General features: G+C 38.3%; 1 protein-coding gene across 2 annotated transcripts in view; it reads right to left on the bottom strand.

Moving 5' to 3' along the window:
* The window catches only part of LOC101739615 (adenylate cyclase type 6), a 203,776-nt gene that overhangs the window by 157,143 nt on the left and 22,815 nt on the right, over positions 1-23,818 (bottom strand). For both annotated transcript variants that reach the window (XM_021352310.3, XM_021352309.3), the window contains exon 2: positions 7,756-7,934. The gene's annotated coding sequence lies outside the window, so the exon portion shown is untranslated. The remainder of the gene's footprint in view (positions 1-7,755; positions 7,935-23,818) is intronic.

Below are 23,818 nucleotides of genomic sequence, written 5' to 3' on the forward strand. Positions count from 1 at the left end.
GAAGAAAACAAAAAAAATATGGCTCAGGAATATTATATGACCTGGTTCCGACCCGCAGGGTATCCCGGGACACCAGCGACACCGCTTGGGCGGTCTGCCAGGCCCCCGTACCGAGACGACCGACTTTACAGATCCTTCGTTTCACCTCGAATGCTCCATCGGCCGGCCAGGGTCCTTAGCGTGAGCCGCGCGTCTGGTTGCAGTGTTGACCGCGGTAGCCCCCTTACCGCGTCCGGGTTTTGACCTCGAGGGCATTGGATGCTTGAACGAGATTGCCGGGGAGTCGTTTAGTGGCTCTAAATTCCATTCACGGAACCGCGGTCCGCACTCAACATCTGCGGACCATCCAATCTCACAAACCTCGCGCGCCCCACAGGCGGGTGGGTAGACCTGTCAGGAGGTCTGGCCCACAGGCCATAAAGGAGTGTTATATGACAACCAATAGCTCGATAGATTATTTTAAATACGTATTTAGATGTAGAAAAGGCATATAGAAGATTTCACTCACAATTAAATCAAAGTTGAAACAGTTCGTATCAAACAACGCGCATAAAAAAGTTCGTAGTTAGAACCGATACAATCGAAAATAAATAGTAATCAAATCAGCTAGCGGTTTTCTGTTCAATTCTATTTAGCACAAAACACTTGGCGCTTCGTAGCACTATAAATAGAAATTACAGAATGATTAAGTACTATAAATATAATTGAACTAAACTAAGTTTGAAGAGTCGGTGAGATGGATGGGTTTCCAAAAGTGAGCGCGGTATAAAAGTTTCATCTTAGTTGCGGGAGAAAGTGCTCGTAGCAGGTACGTAGCGCCCGCCGCGCGTAGACGTTACGAGGAGTATTGTTTTGAAGATTCATAGAAAATTAAATATACTAAAGTATTTGGGCCTGAGCAAACAAGGCGTGACCCATATTAGTTATGAATTTTGTTAATAAAACTACCTATTATAAGTTTATTCTTTATGATAAATAGTCATGGAAGCCATTTACGTTAGCAAATTAATGGAAAATATTCCATTGTCTCCGCTACATTTAACACCAGGGTAAAGCTCTCCTTCTACCTAGGACGCATGTATCGCATGCACTTGTTGAAACTTTTTTTCTCAAATTTAAAAAATCGAAATTTTGTCATTCTGCTTTCAGCGAGTATTCAAAGACAAAGCGTTGGCAGGCACGCCCCGCCGGATAAAGCCATATCATCGTCTTGCCAATTGCTGTTCTTGAATTTCTCATCTTTGTTTCAGGGAAATCTTTGTACATTCAAAATTTGCTTTATTTTATTTATAAGCTTCTGATCAATCTTAAAAATGAATATAAATGTAACCTTACATCTCATATCGCCATACTTATATTAATATCGGAATGATCCAGATGAATCACAGTGAATTCATAATTTTCCTTCCCATAATATACCTGTGAGAACAAATCATCGTACCTTCTGAACGAGTTCTTACTGTACAGAAGTTCGACGCGATAGTTCGGTATGAGTTTGCGATTGATGTATCGCCCCCAGACCCAGGCGAGGCCAATGTTAACGCCGTCCCGATCCTAATAAAAGTTTTTTTCAAGTCCTTTACTTTCTTATACATAATATCACAAGAAATAATAGAGCATGTGTGCCGATAGCTAGAGGGTCATTTCATTTTGAAAAATTTAGTGGACCCTAATTCTTCCTATGTGTGTATTTGTGTACGTATATATGTATGAACATAATTATGTATGTGTGTATGTATGTGTGTCTTATTGTTTCAGGTTTCATCAGCGCTACCACTGTGGTACGTTTTCGGCAATGAATCCCTTGTAAGCGGAACAAATATACAATAAATGTATTGGGACCGTGCTAAAGAACTCGTTTGACTTTAATACAATTAACAAGATAGTCAATTTTATTGGTTTACTAATTCGGAGACGCAGCCTATGGACCTATTCGTTTATCTCATTCCTTTTGATTGGCGTAGTTCAGTGTGATCGATAATTTTTAATCACTTCCAATCAACTGTCGAGTGGGGGACCCGAGTTACAGAAAATCTTTGGTATAAATCAGTCTTTAAGAAATTACGCGAAGGACATCTCGAGCGTCCGGACGATCGGATGTGATTAATTCAATTATTTTGAACCAGGTGCTATTTCCAAGATTCAAAAAAATATTCAAGTTTTCTCAGTCTAAAACGTTGATTTCTGACGTAACAGTTGATTTCTGAGTCTCAATTTTGTCTCAACAATACATACTTCTTACATTGCACATTCAAATATTTAACAAAATAACGAATATCTATTTTTATTTCAATTACACTAACTACACTAGATGCCGGCTGCCCGATGGTCCGTCTACGAGTCGTAGCACCGGCTATTGTAACACCTCCGTAGTTACAATGTCTATTGATCAACGATCTTGTCAAAGCTCTCCCGATCCCTCCTCCTACATTCCTGGTGGTAGGACCTCTGGTGAGTCTGCGCGGGTAGGTACCACCACCCTGCCTATTTCTGCCGTGAAGCAGTAATGCGTTTCGGTTTGAAGGGTGGGGCAGCCGTTGTAACTACACTTGAGACCTTAGAACTTATATCTCAATGTGGGTGGTGTATTTATGTTGTAGATGTCTATGAACTCCGGTAACCACTTAAAACCAGGTGAGCTGTGAGCTCGTCCACCGATCTAAGCAATAAAAAAATATATATATAATGGTGACAGGGCATAATAGACCTGCACGATTGCGGACCACGGTCTATTGGTCCCGTGACGCACTCGTTTGGACGGTGTGGTAGTCGCCCCCTGCTCTTTAAATGCCTAACAAAAAAAAACCTAAAGCATCTTAATATCGGGCATGCTGTAATCTCGTTCATCTTCTACTACCGCTAGTATACAACGCTACTACTCCTACTAATAGCCAAACTGTATTTGCACAGTATTTTCTCAGTAGCTACGACATACGATATTGATATACAACCTTATCTACATATTAATGGCGTATTTGGCAGCGCAGAACAAAAATTAGATAAACTTTTATTTCAATGCACTCATCACGAATTAAATATATTTTCACAGATTGATAACAATTTCTAAATTATAATTATAAATACATAATTGGTCAAACAATTCATAATGATTTTTTGAACAAGTACGTAGTTAATAACATGTATTGACGGACGAGGACGTCTAATATGCAACCACCAGCATCACACGTCAATGATAGTCTGATTAAAACCGGTTTAGGTTTAATTCAATCATTCTTTTGTTTTTACCGCTGCGAGCAGTCGATCCAACGGCCGACGGCCAATTTGATCCGGCACAGCTAAGATGCTACCAATGACAGAGGACTCTTCTCAAACAATCTTTGAAAAAAAAACAGGACTCTCAAAACACTGTGATATTAAGTGGCAACAAAATATCTGAAAATGCATTATAGATGAACGCGATACAGGTGATATGGATGAAATCTGCGTCGGCGGCGAGCAGTGCATTAGTAAAAAGGAGATAAAGGTTTATCTTGATAGGGATTATCTCGAACAACTCCTCAGGGCACTTTTCGTGGAGCATACGTTACAAAACTCAGAAATAACCGTAGTTCTTCGATAAATTCAGACGTTCCAAACGATCCGAAAGAATGAGATTACAGACAGTTCCCGCGGCTCTCTTATGTATGCAATCAAACGAAAGTAGCTGGTATCTCGGAGAGTTGCAGAGATTGAAGCTATTCCGAATAACTCTGATACTGAACACTACTAAAAAATGATCCTAATATCTTTACGAGCAATTTGTAATTATCGTGTCGGCAAAACCGAAATGTTGAAAGTCATAAATTGTTTTTATTCAAACCAACCACTTTAATAGAAATACGAATTCACAATCACAAAATACTATACTTTCATACGTTTACATTTTGAATGTATCTCAATATTTGAACCGAAAGCTGTTTATCGACTGAAGGCTCCGAAATTAAGGTACATGAAGAGGTTTATTCAATACATCATTATGATTGACACGTAACGAGCAGATTCCGTCTTCCTTCACCAATTTCACCAAGAAACGCGCTATTTATGGAAAAACAGTACAGCACCTTGAAAACTTATCGCCCCTTATCGGTCATGACAAGATAATTGGTATGTTCGGAGATTGAAATTACGTTAATTAGTTTTTGTGGATTTTTCTTTTTCAGTTTTCAATTTGTAATTTTTGCTAATACTCGTAGTTCATTGATTTGTTAACCGAAGTAAGTAATTATTTATTTAAAAAAAATATATTGTAAAATAGGTTTCTGATATAAGAAAAATTTTTTTCATTATATACAGGTTGAAATTTAATATGAATATTTCATAAAAAAAAAATTAAATGGTTAATTATTTATACCTATTTTTTATTGCATCCACACCTTTGCTAAATAAAAATTCAAAATAAATTATATTATTACATATTCATAAATTGTATAAATTTCGGTACAATGTATGTATGGTAGCGAAACATGGGTTGCAATCCAAAAGAACGCGCTTACCATCCAAGTTGCCGAAATGAAGATGCTGAGGTGGATGTGTGCTGTGACCAGGCTCGATAAAATCTGCAGTGAGTGTGAGGGAGATCGCCGACAAGATTTAGGAGAGTACGCGGAGATGGTGTGAACACGTATAAAGGACGCCACCATACTACACAAGAAATTGACCTGCTGCAGCTTGACCTACGCGATCGGAGATTTAGAGGAAGACCAAAGACAAGGCGGAACGATATAGTGCTGGAGGGCATGAGGGAATGGAATGCTACTGACGATGATGACGAAGCCAGAGCGAACTGGAGGAAAAAAATAAAGAAAGCTGACCCCGCCACCACGTGGGATACATCGCGAAGAGAGAGAGAGAAAGAGATAAATCTCGATACAATACCAAAAAATAAAACTATCTAACATCCGAATTTACCATTAATTTCTAACGTATAGTAACAATAAACACAATATTATTTTTAAAATTGTTTATACTGTTTCTCCTCATACTTCGTTATCGTGAGAATCAACCAAAGTAATATTCCATGAAAAAAACGAAGAAAAAATACGAACTTTAATAAAATTACGTCACACGAGAATTATAATATTTAGATTTTTGTTCAACGTATTTCTTTTATAAATCGGAATTAGTACGCTTTTTTGAGTGAATGAGCTCACGGCACACCTGGTGTTAAGTCGTTATCGGAGCCCATAGTCAACTATAACAACGAAAATGCCGCCGCCCATCTTTAAACATGATTTCTACCACCACCACAGCTCATCCGTACTACCTGAAACCACTGCATTCATCTGCAGTATGTTTTCAGAGATCTTTTCTGCCACGTACAGGCTTTAAAATGAACCCCCATTCACAGAGTTTACCGAATGCTATGTGTCCTTAATCCATCCAACTAGGCTTGCGGAGAGTGCCAAGTGGTAGGCGGCGGCTTGACTCTGCTTCTAGTATTGCTGAACGTCCATGAGTGACGGTGACCACTTACCCACTCACTATCAGGTAGGTCGTATGCTAGTCTACCCGTAAGAGCCATAAAAAAAGCTTTCACAGCAAACAATAGCCGTATCGAACAAAATATCGAAACACACTACTGCTTCACGTTAGAAATAGGCAGGGTCGTGGTCTCTAACCATGCGGGCTCACAACACGTGCTATCACCAATAAAAACACCCCGAACAAATGCGCACTGAAGGATCATACGCAAAGTGGTAGGCCGTAATATGGATGTAACAAATGTCGCAGATACTCGTAGCTGACTCCCATCCTGAGACCATAATATGTTGTAATGTTCTATTAGGACAATTCTGAGAAATTTCTGGAGATTCTCCTGTTGTCTTCACTTTACTAGAGCTTTGACCGTCCCCAGACCTTATCCCTACTAACTAGAAATGCTTCATTCATTCAAATTATGCGTCCTGAACTAATTTTCCCCCACACTATCTGGGTTTCCATGAATTCCCATTTAAAAAGTTCCTCAAGCGGCTTGGCTGTTTTCCTAGTTACATCAGTACTCAAGATTGACTGCAACCACTTAATATTAGGTGGGACGCAACCTCCCTTCATTTACAACTTAAAGTCACAACGGCATTGAATAGTTATTGTGTGACCGTTTGACCTGGCAGGCACAATGGCTTCATGGTAGAACAAAACACGACGCTATAGCCGAGTCGCGCGGTACTCTGACAAGCTTACTACAATATTGTCCTGATACAATGTATAATCACGGGAACTTAATTAATTTCTTATTTTCTCGTTCCATTAAAAAGCTTTAAAACATATTAGCCTTCTGATAAACATTTGTGTGAACGGCTTTATCTATCCGTCTTAATGTTTAATATATACATTGTGTATATACATAATCTGTATATGTAATACGTAGAACAGTTCTGGTTTCCCCAATATTAGAAATCCTAGTTTGGGACTAGGTAATCAGATGTGATTTACTAAAAAAACTGAATACAGTAAATTATTCTTCTCTATAATTGATGAATACGTGAGAAAGAATGGAATTTAAATATAAATGATTAGGTTCCAATGAAGTCCTTAACTCATTATATTTCATTTTTGAAGCACCCGCCCGCCCACGCGCCCTCGTGCGCTTGATGTTCATGTAAATACGAGAGATTTAAAAAAATATTTTTTCTGACAATAGCCCCTAATTATTCATTATTATAGAAAGTTACATGAAGTTTTGTTTTGTTTCTGTGTAACTTATTAGAAATAAATGAACAGAAGTTAAATTTAATTATTTCAGTCGTAATTTTCTTTTAGTAATCAACCTATTAGATCAATTATTATCCACAGATAATCTTTTCATTCTTGATATGGTGATATCCTAAGGAATCATTGAAAGTCTGTCGTTACAAACTTTAAATTTCCTTGATAATTTACAGTCTTATATTTCTTTAGCAATATGTTTTTAATTAAATCTCAACCGTTGCGACGTCCGTTTCTATAATTGTTGTATTACTCAAGTATCTTTTATTACTTACTGAGAATCGTATGCTCAATCTGCCGGCTACTTTTGTTAATTGAATTAATAGATTTGCATTTGTATTTGTATTTGAAGACAAATCCTTTACGTTTCACCAAAGAAACTGCAAATCTGATCTTTAAATAATAACAGCGAACTAACCTTTTTTAATGAGGTACACTCCGATCTGATTTATGCAAAAAAAACTCAAAAAATTTCAATGCTTATACGCAAAAGATACATGTCAAAGTATTTTTAATTATTCATGTGATCGTCACAAGTAAAAAGCTACCGCTATTAAGAGGAATTGTGATTTTTTTGTTTAATATGTTTTCAACCACAACTTTTGTTATATTTTTTCTTGAAAATCCTTTTTTTCTTCTAATTTTAACTACACGAAATTGTTTTGTGGCTGAATTCTAAATTTCTGTTCAAGTAACTTTTGTAGATAATTTCTAAATAATAGCACAGTAACAGTGCGAAATATTTAGAGCCGTCATAATTTATTAGCTCTTAAAAATAACACAATCTTTGAAAACGCTGTTTAAACAAATAAATCTAAATACGCGAAGATACAAGACCTGAAAACACGCACACACGCGCATAAATATACATACTTTAAAAGTTTTTCAAGGAAAGTACTTAGCATATAGAAATATAAAATGAAATTACTTTAGAATTGAAAAACTCTTGTAATCAGCATGTATAAATATTAGAATAAAAAAAATTTAATCAAGAAAAAAATTAAATAAAACCTGAAACTAAAAAAAAAACTAGTAATTTTGAGTACTTACATGAAAGAAGGCAAAAGGTAGAAGCTGAGAGCGCGCGGCAATAGCGTAACTTCTGGGTTTCACGAGTCGCGTCCAGACTAGGAGACGATCGGGCCGCGAGTGAGGACGCGGGACCGTCACTCGTCAGGGATATAACTGTTGCGTCGCGCCTGCGCGCCCGCCGCCGGCCCAGCGCTCTCCTGGAACACACACGTACACTGCACACCGACCTCGCTAATTAATATTCTATACCTTTACTGCATAAAGTGGAAAATGCCGCAACCTCACCCCTGTGACGTAAGTGCAACGAGCACCGGGCGTTAGTAGGCAGGCACTGTATGCACAAATGGGATGGATAGATATACCACAGTTAAGTTTTCTAAGCTATTGCATGCAAAATCATGCTACATAAAATTATGTCTTATTTTTTGCACAATACCGTTCAATTTCATGAGTTTGAAAATTTTAAATTGGATTGCCATTTTATTATAAAAAAATAGAAAGTTCAATTTTTCCTGAATAAGCTTCAGCCGTACTTTCTACTGAATATTCTTTACTTATTTGCAGCGAATATTCATAATTTCTCTAAATCTATACCAGATATAGTACAATACATAAATATATACATTTTGTAAGCATTTCATTGTATTGTTGTATTGAATAATGCATTGATGTAGGTAGACAAACATTTTATTTGACAATATTAGTTTCGTTTGTTTTTATGTATCCTGCATTCCAGCTAAATGTATAAATATCTCAACAACAGACATCGTACCCAAAAGTATTATTTTATAATTATTAATATCTGCGGAGGGTTTCGCGACAGCCCTACCGAATTACTCAATCTCAGCAACTTACTTATCGTATGAAAGACGTCAATGGTTTAGAGTTGCATTAGCAATGTAAGCATTTGCTTGGGAAAGGAAGTCGTTGACAAACAAGAATCCACACTTGCTTCTGCTTACTTGTCAGTTAAGCTGTAATTTGAATATGTAATTGAAAGAAAATAAAAATTTGTAATTATAATTTGTATTCTTGTGAAATGAAACAGTCAACGTAGGCGAAACTAATAGCAATCGTTTTCTTTGAGAAACGCTGAAGAATCATCCAAACGAAATTGGTTAACGTTGCTCCAATAGTGCTAAAAAGAGGATGCTTGAGTTAATAGAAAAAGTCTTAGATGGGTTTGGACACGATCTTGTTATTGCGAGTGAAATTCAGTACAGAACCTAGTTTACAGCATGTACAACTTATATATCGTATAACGTATAAATGAGTTGATTGGTAACGAGCGACCGAGTATATTAATTATTTTTATATCATGTTTAAATTTAAGTGTAGGTAAATATAATATTTATTTACAAAATCTGCCCCGTTAGTTTAATATTTACGATATATCAACTAATTCATGACTACAACCCAATTATTATTTTATTATGGTACAACAATTTCAGAACCATCGTTAATTTGTTAGGACGAGGCATTATTGTTACATGATATTTGCGCTGTGCGAAATTTGAATCTTAATAATTATCGCACCGATAATACGAATAATATTCTGTGGGAAGTGTGCAACGTCTGCTGAATTAAATAGGTAGAAATATTGTTAATTCAAAATAAGAATACATGTCATTTTAAAAATCCCGTATGGCGCAAGTTGGTTTTGTAGTGACTTATTTTTTTATTGCTTGATGAGTGGACGAGCTCACAGCCCACCTGTTATTAAGTGGTTACTGGAGCCCATATACATCTACAATATAAATGCGCCACACACCTTGAGATATTAGTTCTAAGGTCTTAATACAGTTACAACGGCTGCCCCACCCTTCAGGCCGAAACGCATTACTGCTTCACGGCAGAAATAGGCGGGGCTGTGGTACCTACCCTTTTTTATGATTGAAAGATTACTGGTGGCCCGAAGGCCTTTCCAGTTTCACCAGGACAGCTGGGCAAGCAAAGGCTCAGCCAAGAGGGGCGGGATTTGCTAACAACTGCCCGAGCGCCTCCGAAGGAGCCCTCTCAACTCAAGAGCAATTGCTTCGCGAATGAATCTACTACCAGATTGGAATCGCGACCCACTGAGAAGTTCCGGCGAGAAACTCAGCGGGCTGATGCATGGGTTAGGTTGCTCGTCAACCTTTTTGTCGAGTTCGACGAGTACGGTTACCGAGGTCCCTAAGCCTGCTCCTAGTGTTAGAGCTGAAGGCGTCTAATGCAAAGGTTATTGGATCTGATGGATCCGTAAGGACGTGTCTAGGGCGTCGACGGTAACTGGCTCCTGCATGATCAGGGTTCGGGGAGTAGTCAGCGGCGGCAACGATAAGGTGATTATCATGACGCATAGCCTTAGCGAAGTACCGTTCCGACGCTGACTTCATGTATTTCCGAATTGATTCGAGGCCCAGGTCGTCGTGTAGGTCAACGTTCCTCACGAACCACGGAGCCCCGACAGCTAACCTGCAAAAGCGGGATTGTAGGGATTGAAGGGTGTCTATGTGTGTGCGGCCCGCGTGAGCGAACACCACACTCGAGTAAGTCATGACGGGCCTTATGCAAGTTTTGTAAAGTGTCACCTTGTTCCGGAGGAACATTTTACTCTGCTTATAGATCATGTGATAGAGTCTGCTGAGAATAATTGCGGCAAGATCGCGGACAGTTTTTATATGTGGGCGGAATGTCATGGATGCATCCAGGGTGACTCCCAGGTACTTGACCTTCCTGGCCCAGGGTATAGGTTGGCCGAAGAGGGTAATATTCTCCTAATGCGTGAGGAAATAAGCGGTGAGTTTCCCTTTTGAAATAACACTACGGTGCTTTTCGCTGGGTTGATATCTATGCGCCATTTTCGGAACCACTGTCCTAGGGCTACGGCTGCGCTCTGAAGCTTCTTCGCAATAAGGGACTTGTTTCTACTCGAATAGTAAACAGTCGTGTCGTCGGCGAATAAAGCTAACTGGGTCGTCGGCGACCGGGGAATATCGTTGACGAATAAGCTAAATAGGAGGGGCGAGAGGACAGTGCGGGAGGTACCTACTCATGCGGTCTCACAAGAGGTACCACCAGTAATTACGCAAATTATAATTTTGCGGGTTTGATTTTTATTACACGATGTTAATCCTTCACCGTGGAAGTTAATTTTGAACATTTATTTGTTAAGTACGTATTAGAAAAATTGGTACCTGCCTGCAGGATTCGAACATCGTTGCATCGCTAGATACGAAAGCAGCGGACGTCTTATCGTTTAGGCTACGACGACTTCGACTTATTTGACATAGCAGGATCGGGCCAACCCGACGGTGTGTGGTTACTGCTGTCCATCGAGCGCACTCGAGTTGGGCCCATGGACATCATCAACGCGAGGGGCACAGCTGTGTCTTTGCTGTACTACACGTAAACATATATATGTGTGTCGTGTGGGGCCGTTTCATTCGTCGCTATCCTCTCAATTCTTTATGGAGATTTAAATAGCTTTAATGTAATAGCGATTTAAGGTATAATGGCTCAGATGCTTAGAACTTTGGCACTAAAGATTACAGGGTTTCTGAAAAATACCCTAATATAACGCATTGTTTCTTGGGGCGCGGCTATATTCCCTGCCTAATCGCTGTTGGCCTAACGAGCTATTCCAACTTCTCGCGGACCGGTGAGCTCACGGCCTCAACCTGAGAAAATTGCTAACACTAGCCCTAGCAAGAGCAGTGCTTCACTGAATCTACTAGTGGGTCGGAATCGCGATCCATTAAAAAGATCAGGTGAGAAATTCAGTGGTTATCGCACGGGATGATCACAAGCACAGCGTCATCGACCTACAGATGTCAAACACACCTTTTTAAGCCAATATGTACCTGTGTACCTACATTATCAAATATGGTAAGCGTCTGTTCAAAAACATGTTGCGGCATTTAAGCCATAAAGAAAAAATTCAATGTTTTGGCTCCAAATAATAGAAGATGAAATTCACGGAATGTTTTCGAGTCCTGGTCGAATTTCGGAGGCTGGCGCTAACAAACAGCTCGCGTGTAAACAACACAGTCTTCTGTGGCCGATTGAATACTTTAAAATAACATTACTGGACAGAGGACGAATGAAGGAGAACGTCGGGTCACTTGTTTGTTTGTCAACTTCAATATGTGCATAATACGAGTGTTACGTTCGCTCATTTCAATGTTCTTGTAAATCAACTTTTCTGCGTTTTCTTTTTGATTTCATTATCATTTTGATTACATCCTGCTGTAATATTTATTAGATTCAAGATTGACTACTCGTAAACTGTTTATACTCTTAGGTCTGATGTACTTTTGTTCCTTTTTTGTTTCTAATATTAATTTGTATAGGATATGTGTCAAATATCGGTTCCTCATTCCCAGGATAGGGATATTATAGTAATTTCAGCATGTTAAGTAAGATGTGAATCATATCAATGTGAATAATAAGTCAGTTAAAATCCAGTAGATAAATTCAAAATACTTGAATAGCGGACGGACTGGCTGACTGGGTCTGTACCTGGCGAGCACCTGGGGCACTAGAATCAACGGTGATGACGATAGAAAGGTATTGAATGCTTGAATTAATGAACAATTTAACCAATTACCTGGAAACGGCCATGTATCTGATTTAAGTAGGAACCACGGGATCTCCAACTTCGATAGAACTTTAGAATTTCAGATAAATTAAAATAAAGATTAAAATTATTAAAATATCAAATAAAATCACAGAATCATTGCCACGTTAAAAGTAACATTTTGCACATATATATATACATATTTGCACGTTCGTGTTCGATGAAGTCCGTTCGTCCCGCGGGTTACACATTTACATTATCATCGAAATGTATTGGGATCGCGGATAAACAGGCACCTTCTATATTTATTCAAAAGCACGACAGACGTCATCCATAACATTCAGTCCAAGGATATTCAGATGCAACGGGCGATTGACCCAGAATTCAAATAAGGGAAAGGTATTGGGGATTATTTTCTACTAACTTTAAATATTGTACTCACCGTAAAACAAACAACTTAAAAACTTTTGCCTTATATAAATACACATTTATTTATCTCAACATTAAGAATTACTGGTGGTAGGACCTCTAGAAAGTCCGCGCGGGTAGGTACCACCACCCTGCTTATTTCTGCCGTGAAGCAGTAATGCGTTTCGGTTTGAAGGGTGGGGCAGCCGTTGTAACTATACTTCACACTTTAGAATTTACGTCTCAAGGTGGGTGACGCATTTACGTTGTAGATGTCTATAGGCTCCAGTAACCACTTAACACCAGGTAGGCTGTGAGCTCGTCCACCCATCTAAGCAATAAAAAAAAAGCTTTATAAGTTGAATGCAAGTTTAATTGTGTAGTTTCAAGACGGGAACAAGTCCTACACACAAAATGCTAAATGTAAATTTTTTTTCTAAAATTTATCCAGCATTTGCTACGAGTGTCTGGTAATATATGTATGTACATATTCAGCTTCTGATACAAAGGATCTCAGGTTCAATACTGAGCAAAACTATTATGTGTTAAATTTATTTTGAAATCAAATAAATGTATTTGAGTAAACCGGGCATGTTAAACAATTTCATGTGTTTTTGTGCATTTTTGTTCGAAACTCTGACAAAGATTTGGTCTATTTATTTAACTTTCAATTCATATTCCAATATTTATTTAATTTTGAATCCACATAAAATATGTACGTGTATTACATTTAAGTTGTAATAGGACCGACGGTAGGATATATGTTATGATATGTTAATATTGGATGGGCATCTGTAACCATTTAGACACACTATGTGGAGAATGAGCTCGATATTCATCTTAGTACAACGCAGGGGAAATATTACGCGACAGACCGACATTAAATAGAAAAGTAGCGCTCAAAAATAATACAAAACTCAACGTTGATTAATTATTAGCAGCTTTATAGCCCGTAAATGTGTCCTGAAATAAAGTTGTTATTCCCGCAAACGTCAATAGTTGATGAGTTGTACAAGTTGGCGGCGTGCTCTCGACACGGAAACAAGTTGAACGTGCATTAATGATGTGTGAATGTGCGAATATTACGCTTAGTTCCTGTGGTGCGGTCTTCTTTAGGTTTTCTTCTACAAACTTCCTCCCAATACCTTTAAAAGTTTATTAATTTTACGAATATACTTATTTAATCTTTAACATTACTTTGAGATTTACTTATGTTTTCGCTTATAAGCGGGCATTTTAATTAATTTGGCAGTTTTGTGTTGAACAGATATTGAAGGTATTTGTACAAGCTAACACGTAGACATTTGAATTCGCTTTCAGAATTCAACTGTATTACAACAATACTAGGAAGCTCATTAAAAAGCTTTTATTTATTTATTTTTTATTGCTTAGATGGGTGGACGAGCTCACAGCCCACCTGGTGTTAAGTGGTTACTGGAGCCCATAGACATCTAGAACGTAAATGCGCCACCCACTTTGAGATATAAGTTCTAAGGTCTCAAGTATAGTTAGTTACAACTTGCAACTTTAAATCTCCCACTTGAGACCAAATTCTTTGAATTATTGAGAATATGGAGCTTGTAAAACAAAAGCCGCGGATACTGCTAGTACAGATGAATGATATAGAGAATGCGATTGAGAATGTGTTAGATGATGATATTGAGGTTTTATTGTGGTTAATAGTCAAAGAGAATAAAAAAAATAACATTAGGACCTTGGACCGTAACGGTATGGGCTTAGAGCAGCACCAACCGATCTCTTCCCGGGAATGTCGTAAAAGGCGATTAACGGATTCACAGAAGACGGAAGAAGACATATCAGCGTACTGCGAACACCAGCTAGGAGTAGGTATCACCACTCTGCCTTAAGTGTATAATCTATGACTCTGCCTATTACTACCACGACACAGCCATGCGTTCTGATTTGTTGAAGCCTGTTACAGGCTGTTATAAGCCGGCAGCCTATTATACTATTTAAATAAGACTCAAATATCATGTCACAAGTTGATCGGCGGCATTCTTCACCGTGTAATGTTTGCGAGCTACGGTAATCATTTAACACCAGTGTACTTAGTGCGTGTTTTTTAAAGTTTTCGATCACGTAAAAGTTAACTAAAATTTGAGTTAACTCACACTAAGCACACACGATGGGCCGTGAGCTAGTTCACTAATTAGTAGAAATTAAAAAATCCAAAGTAATGATTACAAAGCCTCTGTTAGTTGGTAGTTAACATTTAGTGTATGTTTCGCTTAGAATGTATCAATTCCTATTGAACTTGTGAAATACGGGTACGTGTTGGCTTTATTACATTGCTGTGTAACGGATAGTACGGCGAGCTTATAACGCCGGACTGCACGAGGACTTCCAATAAGCTCCGTGCGTATTGCATATTTGTAATACCCAGATAAAGGCTAGGCTGCAGCAAAAGCAGTGTTGCATGAAAATGGTATTAGCTATTTAATATTTATTAGCTAAACCAGGATGAAAGTACCTGCTGTGTACATATATTGATATAGGTAGCTATATAGCAACAAGCGGGCATTTAGTCAATTTGTCACCAAGTTACTAAGAAAAATTAAAACCAACTAAAGAGGCTTGTCAAAAACTGTTTTTTTTTTATTGCTTAGATGTGTGGACGAGCTCACAGCCCACCTGGTGTTAAGCGGTTACTGGAACCCATAGACATCTACAACGTAAATGCGCCACACACCTTGAGATATAGTTGTAAGGTCTCAGTAAGCACAAGTCCGGCCTCGCATGGAGTACTGCTCCCATCTCTGGGCCGGGGCTCCCAAATACCAGCTTCTTCCATTTGACTCCATACAGCGGAGGGCCGTTCGGATTGTCGATAATCCCATTCTCTCGGATCGTTTGGAGACTCTGGGTCTGCGGAGGGACTTCGGTTCCCTCTGTATTTTATACCGTATGTTCCATGGGGAGTGCTCTGAGGAATTGTTCGAGATGATACCAGCATCTCGTTTTTACCATCGCACCGCCCGCCACCGGAGTAGAGTTCATCCATACTACCTGGAGCCACTGCGGTCATCCACAGTGCGTTTCCAGAGGTCTTTTTTGCCACGTACCATCCGGCTATGGAATGAGCTCCCCTCCACGGTGTTTCCCGAGCGCTATGACATGTCCTTCTTCAAACGAGGCTTGTGGAGAGTATTAAGCGGTAGGCAGCGGCTTGGCTCTGCCCCTGGCATTGCTGAAGTCCATGGGCGACGGTAACCACTCACCATCAGGTGGGCCGTATGCCCGTCCGCCTACAAAGGCAATAAAAAAAAAAAAAAAAGTGTAGTCACAACGGCTGCCCCACCCTTCAAACCAAAACGCATTACTGCTTCACGGCAGAAATAGGCGGGGCGGTGGTACCTACCCGTGCGGACTCAAAAGAGGTCCTACCACCAGTAATTACGCAAATTATGATTTTGCGGGTTTGATTTTTATTGTACGATGTTATTCCTTCACCGTGGAAGTCAATCGTGAACATTTACTAAGTACGTACTTCATTAGAAAAATTAGTACCCGCCAGCGGGATTCGAACACTGGTGCATCGCTCGATACGAATGCACCGGACATCTTATCCTTTAGGCCACGACGACTTCAGACTACTGTGTAACTACTATACTACTAAAGTACCTATTCTGAATTTTACTGCCTATTCCAAAACATATTTTCGAGTTAGAATCACTCTTCGCGTGTGCATTTAACGAGAGAAAAGAAAAATTCAATATACGGCATAATCCGAAGCAGACATTTGCGATGCACATTCCTTGTGGAGCTCGTTTTATTGAATTCACGAGCAAACAACATTAGAACCTTTGAATATTGCGGTTTCATAGAGCGGGGTGTTTTAGCTTTATACAATTTGTTCAGTTTTTCATTTCTACTGGGATATTAAATTGTAGGCCATCTCTCGTCAAAGAAGACTAGAGTTTACAAATTACTTTTTTATTAGCTTTGATCCGCGAGTTAGCTCTCAGTAATTACGTTTTTTTTTAATTTATTCTGATGCAGCATTACCTGAAGTTGTTTGCTTACGCCCTCTGTTTACCATATTGTAGATTTTCATCTGTACATTGATCACACGTGAATATGCTACATAAAGCTGGTCATAGGAAATACCGACGAGCTCCCAGTGTCCCTCGCTACCCGCAACTTGTTACCTTGCGTTCTATTACCAACAATGGCTACGTTAACTTTTATCGGAAGCTGGAGTGTTTTGAATTGAAATGGACATTATCGGGATTCGAGTCACTTCTTTGAAATTTTAGGTTTTCATTCGGGAGGCCACAGGGTTGCTGTTTCTGTACCCCAGTCATGTCGCAGTTGAGTTGTTATGCCGTCCCCCGGTCGAAAAGTTATTGTTCTATCCTTTTCATCTCGGCTGCTTCCTACACAATTGATGGAAACGAGGCCATTTTTTCACAATTGGCTCAACACGGTCACAATGAAAATTATAGTTTATTACGGGTGTCGTGGGGATAATCAACCTATAATTACCGATATAATTTATTATGATGCAATCGAGTTACTCGAAACTTGTACAGTTCCTGGCGGTCCACAGCCAACGAACGAACGAACGAACAAATTAGACGGTCCAATACAAATTCGGCTGAGAAAGCTAATAAATGACCTTATAACACGAGGTCTCAATATTATTGTGTAGCAGCTGCCCGACTTTTCAAACTGGAAAACACATCTGCTCCGCAGCAGACCTAGACAAGATCGTGGTGTCTGTCTGTGTAGCTATCCACACGCCGGCATAGTTGCTGACTTGATCCAAATACTGCGGGTGTCTCAAACGTTGAGCCGCGGTTAATAGAAAGTTCACCAAAAACATAGCTCATTAACATTGGTACAAATGAGATTTATAACGTTTATTATAAGAATAATAATGTAATTGTTGATAGTTTACTAAGTTTTAATCCCAAGTACTTTATATTACGACTGGGGACTAATTTGTTTTCAATTCTTATGCGATATTTTTCTATCGAACTCTGATCGTGATACCACAATACGCGTGATTAAATAAAATTTTAAGATAAATTTACAAGATAAAATTCGTGGTAATTCCCTGAAACGAATTATTAACTTGTCAAATAATTTTCTTTTCTTATTGTGTGCGAAAGACTCGTTAAGCATTATTTATTGATGAGGCTGGTGTCCAATTAACTCGCAGTCACCATCACGCCACGATAATTTCACAAATACCTACACCTACCTAATCCACGCTCACCACCGCGCCGCGCCGCGGCGCCGCGCTGTATTTATTACTTTGATGTAAAATAATTTAACACGCAATGACAAGTTCTAATCTTAAAGAATTATTAATGTCCACTAAAATGTAAATAACATTGAAATAACTTTAGCATTTACGAGTAGAAGCATCTACTCATTGTTTGAGGTTCCGTAGGATATAATAAAATTATAACTAAACGATAATGATGATATTTACTAAACATAAAATCGTTAACTATTTAATCAATTTTACATTTAAAATGCACACGGGTCAGAAATCAAAATTCACAATACGATACAGTTCAACGTCTAAGACACACGTTTATTTACGCACACACAGAAGATTTTTTTTATCGTTTATCTGGGTGGACGAGCTCACAGCCCACTTGATGTTGAGTGGTTACTGGAGCCAATAGACATCTACAACGTAAATGCGCCACCCACCTTGAGACATAAGTTCTAAGGTCTCAGTATAGTTAGAACGGCTGCCCCACCCTTCAAACCGAAACGCTGCTTTACGGGAGAAATAGGCAGGGTTGAGGTACATACCCGCGCGGACTCACAAAGAGGTCCTACCACTTGTAATTACGCAAATTATAATTTTGCGGGTTTGATTTTTTATTATACGATATTATTCCTTCACCGTGTCAAGTCAATTGTTTAGTACCCATTTCATTAGAAAAATTGGTACCCGCCTGAGATTCGAACACCGGTGCATCGCTCAACACGAATGTACCGGGCGTCTTGTCCTTTAGGCTTCGACGACTTCAAAAGCGAGGACGATTACACGCATTCACACACGCAAACCTTCACAGTTAGTGCTACTGCCATAAATATAACATTTATATTGTAAACACAAAAACATTCAAGTTGAGTCTCGTGAGCTGGCCCACCAGTCGTAAATGTGAATTCGGTGAAGCCAGATTAGTCCCTTGAAGCTATTGGTAGAAACGTAGACAAAAAAAGCTGAATTTATACCAGTGTCACTTCAAAACTACAAAAAATATTGAATTACTTACTTTATTGAGACATGAACCCATTGATGTGTTAAAAAACCCAAGATACACACTAAGCGTCTCAAAACCGTCCGCATAATATGAGCGCACAAGTTTAAATTGTGCGCCCATTTCAAATAGTCTTGCATCGCTCGTGTCTCTGTGCGTTCGTTAAAAATGCCAGTGTTCGTTGAGAAATTGTAAAAATATTACGTCAAGAACGTTAAAAAACGGTTGGAATAACGTATTTTCGCGTTTTTATATCTCAATGCATGAACCGTAACTCGATACAATAACTAAATAATAATATATTGAATTTTACACGTCGAAATCTCTAGTTTGGTCTCGTCTTTAGGGGCAGGTGGAATGGATGTCCTTCCTTTATTTATGGCTAAAAATAACCGGTGCAGCATAATGCTGAACTGATCGACCGTGCAGTACCAATGGATTTTATAACTCACATATATTAAAGTAATGTCTTTGTAATCTTTGAGGTACTATACATTTCCTCTTTTATTTGAATACCTATTATTATAATTGGATTGGATTATAATGTACTTGTAAATAAATAGAGATAGTTATTTCAACAAACTCACTAAGAACTAGCGGTACCCCAAAATATAAAATGAGAGGTACATAAAATAGTGAATAAATCAGGAGTCCTCTAATTTCAAGGACTTTTTGACTTGATGTCTTAAAAGCAGTCCGTCAATTTGATTTTGCACAAAATTCAGTTTACTTGATACTTACAATTTGTTCAAAGTTCAAAGAAGCTCGCATTAGTTTGTTTAGTGACCAGTGAATACAACATAATGGAGGTATACATAAAACTTTTTACTGCTACACACAAATCACAGGATATGAACAACCCGACATTTTCAAAGTTATCGTGATCAACAAACAGGCGGTTCAAATCATTTAAATTACCCATTAATATTCCACTAATCCTACTATCTGTCTAAGTTAGCATTTTCATTGTAGAAGGTAAGAGTTTAATAGTTGACATAGGTTATTTTTTAGCCCCGATACACATGTATGTACACACATTTATGCATTACTGTGTATGGTGAGAGAAAAAATGTAATTTAAAAGGTCATTTACTCTAAAAGCTTACTTTCTTCGATTTTGTTAGCAAGTGGAGTATTTTCAAATGAAATACTTAATTTATTTATTTATTCCAGCAATGTGTATATTTTCTAAAATGACTGTTAGGCAAGTCTTAGTGATTCATTTAACTTTAATTACAAGATTAGCATTAGTTTTATCACGACCGCGACCTGAAGGAGTACTTTACAATTGCAAGTTTTTTTTCTAAATTAGCGTAGCGTAAGTGTCCGTGATTCAAATCCTTAAGACAATGCCCCAGTAATAATAAGTTTGTCACTGTAGTATCTCGCTCTCACTTTATCATTTAACCTCACCCTCGTACATGTACAACATCATATTCGGTAAACACATGAAAAGTTTAAATGGACGATTAAGAGCCTAAACGAGCAATCCCAAAAACAAATTTATATTCAAATTAATTACATCTGACTTTACATAATTACAGTTAAATTTGTCTACGCCAAGTATCTATGTTTGTTTGTTTATCATTTGAGTTCATTGTTAAAGGGACTGTATCAACACCGAAGTACTTGAATTATTCTTATCGATAATTCTAGATAAAATTTATTCTAGATCTATAAAATAGTGCGACTATTTACCATTGAACGAATCAAATCATAATTTTATAGTAATAATAACTAAACATATTGCACATAATGATAAAAATATTTACTAGCATTTGCACGCCTCAATATGGCCCACTTTTTTGGGAAAACTCTTTTACATTGTCTGAACCGATATCTACCCATTTCACCTATTTCGCGGCCTGATAGAAAGTGCTAACAGTCACAAACTACACGTTTATATGAAAATCAAACTACAGATAAGACGTAAGCTATAAATAAAGCTAACCTTCCGATCATTTCTGGAAAAAGAACAATAACAACTTCGTAAAGGACCCCGCTCTAGATCATACCTGTACTGCGGAAGATTAATGAGAAAATACAATAAATAAACACAAACTTATAGGCCCAAAACGGACATTTTTGTAATATTGTAATATTGTATTCCTCGTCACTGGTGGGTGGGTCAAGTCCGTTCTATCTTCCCCTAAACATGGCTACCGTAGCTCTTTGAATCGCGTCGGTCTTAAAAAACAGAGCCAACATTAATACAGTCACTTAAAAAGAAGTCGAATTTGTAACAACATTAACGCTACAAGCTACAGCCCTTTGATGAGAAAGCAACACTTGGAGCGTGAATTAAACCCAAATTGAATGAAGCTGCAACGTTTGAGAGCAACATCTTTTTATTTTGTAGAGTCCGCGCCGAGCCTGGACCTCTCTCACTCAAATTACATTAAAACTAATTAGAGACATAACGAACAGCTCTCTCGTAGTACGAAATTAAACTAAGAATTGCCTAATATAATTCGGAGATCTTTGTGCGCTAGATATAGTATTCGTGGCCATGGTAATCTCACATCGCTTCACATAGAACATTCGCAGGCCACAGATTATTATACAGAATACACTGTTGATTGATATCAAAACTAAGCAGCTTTGTAATATTCGCAACGTACTCATATTTGTAGATAGGCGAAGATCTCAAGATCGCGTTAATGGATTTACAGCAGAGCCGTATAAACTCGCCCCATCTTCTCGCAACGTTACCTGCATGTTGGGTAATCAGATGTGAATAAAAATACTTATAGAACAATCACTCTGTTACATTTACTTTCAATTATGAATCAATGGTTAGAATACATGAGTGTGGGCCATATGCTAAAGCAAAAAAAAAAGGAACTAAATGTATTAAAAAATTTGGGCCGTTAGCATTAACTTTGTGTTAGACAAGGCAGACTTGTATCAAGTTATTTCTATAGCAGAATACGGAGAAGAATATCCAAGAATATGGAGGGAATAGGAAATATTTCAAGCTCAATGCAGACAATTACAAATTTAGGAAATTGTAACATTACGAGATGTAAGCACCGCAAATCAGTATACCCTGGCCACCGTTCCACAGTAACGCGGTACTGAGTCGTGGCACATTGTGGGTTTGTGGGGAGCTGCGTGCCAGTGGCACACGTCATGACGCGTGACGATGCGGGATCTAAAATAATGATTTTGATTCATGTTGCGGATTATATAAGAACTAATTATGAAAATAATTGAACTTTTTAACATGAATAGTTGTCATACGAGCCATCAAATAATGGTTACAGGTTACATAATCGTCTTCTTCTACGAAGACAACAAAACTACACTGTATTTTATTGTATCCGACGAAGCGTGTTGCGGATAATAACATGTACTTTTAGATTATTAAAATAATATTTTTTGTATTAAATAAAAAAAAAGAAAAAGTAAATTTTATTGCAAGTTGCAACACTTCAAGCATGTCTCGCATCCGCTACTGGATTAATAATAATTACACCCTGCCAAAAGCATTAGAAAACAATGAACATTGGAAGAGAGAACATTTAAATAGTATTTAGTTTCATGGATGTCAATGTAGTATCAAAAAATGTAGGTATTATTTGTAAAACATTAAACGTTTCGCATTGTTATATTTATTTATTGTAATATTTCTTTATTTATTGTAATATCTGGGGTATCGTTCATATAACAATAACCGATGTAGTTTGTCTGTGTAGTCTTGAAATAACAAAACAACATTAACGTACAGATTGAACTGTATGTATTCTATAAAAATATTGAATTATTATTTTAATGTTTAGATTTCTTGATTGTTGTAATAAAAACAAGGAGAAGTCTTTTACCATTTAACAATTAAAGTAAACGACTATTGTGATGAACGCCCACAGCCACGACTGTGTTTTTTCAAGTTCAAAAGGAATGAAAGAGGAAACGACTTGTTGCCGAGTGTTGTGGCACCGATGCTCGGCAGCGACGAGTCGTGGAAGGCGATGCTCGACTTCTGCCATGTCAGATGTCGCCCAAGCCTTGGCCCTCTAAGTGTTTTGGGTCCCCCTTACACGTCGGTCTGGAGACCGGCGAAGGAGGCCTAAGAAGACGACGTGCAAGGTGCTCTGCACACGTTTTACACAAGAGCATTCGGGTGATGGAAGGCCGGCTATCCTCGGCCCACGCTGGTTCCGACCCACTGGGGTATTCCGTAGGATAACTCACTCTAACCGGCGACATCTAGGAGGGCGCCGGATAGCCTGCCGATCGAGAGGGCTGGTGGTCGTGGCGCCGACGACCGCCGGTCCGGCGTCCCGAGGGGAAGGGTGATGGGAGAGATGTGCTTCGTACTAAACGTTTCACTCTCCCCATTTGCCTTTCATGAGTTCTGTCTCATGCTAGGTTCGGAAGTGGGTTATTGAGCGACAGGAGGTTTTCTCACATCACATCTCAATCGATACTTGAGCTTTAAGTGTATTCTAATCATTTAATTCTTAAACATTTTCACTATTTCCCAACCGTACGCTTCGTACATTTACTATTGCTGTCGAAGATAGTTACTGTTGATGAATCTGGTGATAAATGATTGTAGGCAGTAGGTTCAAGCGCTTGAAAAAAAAAACTAGTTAAAGATATTTTCTCAAGTTTCGCATTTATATGGTTTGTAATATTCTGTATTTAGTCGACCGGAGAGTTGACGGGCCGCAAAAAATGTAAATTAATCGAATCAAAACGTCAGGAATTATAAACACGAGATTGAACCGTAATATTGTTTTTAATTAAGTCAGTTACGTTTGTTCAGTACAGCAACAAGGTTTTATTAGTCGGTTCTCATTGTTACATCGAAATTACAAAAGAATACCGAGTATTTTATTCTGACAAAGAAATCTGTGCTACTA

This window comes from Bombyx mori, chromosome 1, assembly GCF_030269925.1.
Source record: "Bombyx mori chromosome 1, ASM3026992v2".
In the NCBI taxonomy this organism is placed as follows: Eukaryota; Metazoa; Arthropoda; class Insecta; order Lepidoptera; family Bombycidae; genus Bombyx; species Bombyx mori.